This window comes from Chaetura pelagica, unplaced genomic scaffold (assembly GCF_000747805.2).
Source record: "Chaetura pelagica isolate M959 unplaced genomic scaffold, ChaPel_1.0 scaffold579, whole genome shotgun sequence".
Taxonomy (NCBI): Eukaryota; Metazoa; Chordata; class Aves; order Apodiformes; family Apodidae; genus Chaetura; species Chaetura pelagica.
Window position 1 is genome coordinate 179,073 of NW_009954422.1, and position 2,316 is coordinate 181,388.

Here is a 2,316-nt window from a genome sequence, read left to right on the forward strand (position 1 = left end):
TGATGGTGTCCCCAGGGAGGGCCCAGAGCCCGCGGGGAGCAGGGGCGGGATGGGGCTGGTGGTTTTGGAGGCTTGGGGAAGGCAGGGGAAAAAACCAGTCCAAACATTGGGATTCCTGACATTCTCACACGTCCCCGGGGGCCTCTGCTCGCCGGGCTCTGCTGGTGAGGAGGTGTCTGGGGCTTCACAGCGGGTTCTGCAGGCAGGGGGTTGGTTTTTTGGGGTGTCCTTCCCCTCCCCTGGGGGAGGGAGGGGGGTGGTAGGGGAGCAGGTGGGGTTGGGGCACCTGCTGAGAGTGGGGTGATACTGGGGGGGGAGCTGAGAGGACAGGGGACCAGGAAGGTTTGGGAGCTTCTTTGCAGTGGTTCTGACTGCAGGAGGTGGGACATGGAAGGCAGAGGAGCCTGAGGGGTCTCTGTGAACCCACGTCGGGCAGGTCAGGGTGGTGGAAGGGGCTGAGAGACCCTGTCCTGGTGCCCTCCTGCCCCGAGGGGTCCGTGGTGGGCACCACTGGGCTGCTTTGCAAGGTTCCTTTGCAAGTTCTGCCCTGGGCTGGGAGGCAGAACTGACGGGAGGACAAACAGCAGGAGCTCGTGGCTCTCCCTGGGCTCCTCCATCACCTCCCTGGGGCGAGGAGGCTCTGGCTCCTGGGGGTGTTGGGCTTCCCAGGGTCCCTGGGTGGCTCCTTCCCCCTAATCCCCCTCTCTTTGGAGGGGGGAGGGAGCCTTGTTGGTGGCGTTAGGAGCTCGTGACTCTGGGGAGCTTTGAATTAATCACCTCAGCTGTGGTTTTTGGGCAGAGCTGGGGGGGGGAAGCTCCGGGCAGGGGGGACCTTCCTTGGGCAGGTTTGTTGATGAGACCCACCAACCCTGCCCTGCCTGGTTCACCCTCCTGGACACAAACCCCTCCATCCCCAGGCAGGGGAGGCTCCTTCCTCCTCTGGGGGGGTTGTTCCCACGCCCAGCTGGACCCTCTGGGGCTGTTATCAGGTCTCCCCTCCCCAGGGGACACACCTCTTGCGTCACCCTCCTTATCTCCCCCTTGGCCTGGGTCCCAGCTGAGGGCTCCTGAAGGTGACTTTTGAGACCAGGTAGGAGAAGACATAGGCAAACCCAAGCACCCTGTTGAAGGCCTCCTGTCCTTTCTGGGTAGGTCCCAGGCTCCTCTCCTACCATGGAGACACTCCTGGAGTTGGGAAGCGTGATGGAAACCCCCTTTGGGTCAGGCAGGTCTGGAGAACTTTTCCTGGGCAGTGCTGGTGGGAAGGCAGCAGGGATGGTGGAAGTGCCTTTTGGGGTCCTTTGAACCTGGGTTTCCTGGCAGCTGTTGTGGTGGAGGTTTGCCAGCCCCGTGGTGTGGGTTGTAGGGTGCCCAGGAGCAGGGTGGTGGAGAGGGGACAGTGCTCAGCCCTGGCCCAGGAGGGTCTCAGCTGCTTGTCCAGGAGGGGCTCCTGGTGGAAAAGGTTCCTCAGGAGAGCCCTGTGTGGTGAAGGGGCTGGTGGTCAGCAGAGGTCCTTGGGGGTGGGTGAGGGACACGAGCCCCCCAAGGTGCTGGCCACCAGTCAGGTCTCCCAGTCAACCCATCACTTAAAGGAGGACACCAGAAGGGTGGCACTGCCACTTCAGGAGCAAAGGTGGCTGTCCCAGAGGAGTGACCCTGTGCTGCTCTGGGGTCTGCAGCTGGGTAAGTGAGGTGCTGGGGACCTCACAGCCCTGTCCTCATGCCCCCCACAAGTGCCAGCCTGGCCTGTCCCTGCCCCAGCTGCACCCTTTGGCAGCCAGAATTCCCAGGGAAGACCATCATTGCCTTCTCTTCTGGGTCCCCAGGCTCTGCCCTGGTGCTGAAGGGGGCTCAGAAGGGGAGGGGTCGCACAGGCTGCCCGAGTTGCTCCTTCTCTAGCCAGGGTTCCAAAGGGAGGGACCCTCCATCCATCTGGCAGAATTCCTGGCTGGATTTATTCCTGCTCGTCTTGGTATGAAGGGGATTTGCAGAGGAGCTGCAGTTGCACTTGGTGGGGAGGGGGGCTTGAAATCCCCAGCTCAGGGGTTTGTGGTCCAGGGAGTGACCTTTCCCCAGCACATGGGGGAGGAATAAGGGGCAGGGTCTTCTCCTGGGCAAGTGCCCCAGGAAGGGCTTTGTTATCTGAGCTGGGGGAGGTTGGGGGCTTGGCTGGACCTTCTCCTCCACCTCCTTGGCAATGTCTCTGGCACCCAGGGCTGGCACAGCCCCCAGGGGCTGGGGGCTCCCACTGCAGGGAGGCAGATAAAGAAAGCACTTTGTGCCAACAGAGCCCAGCCCAGCTGGGCCAGGGCAGGA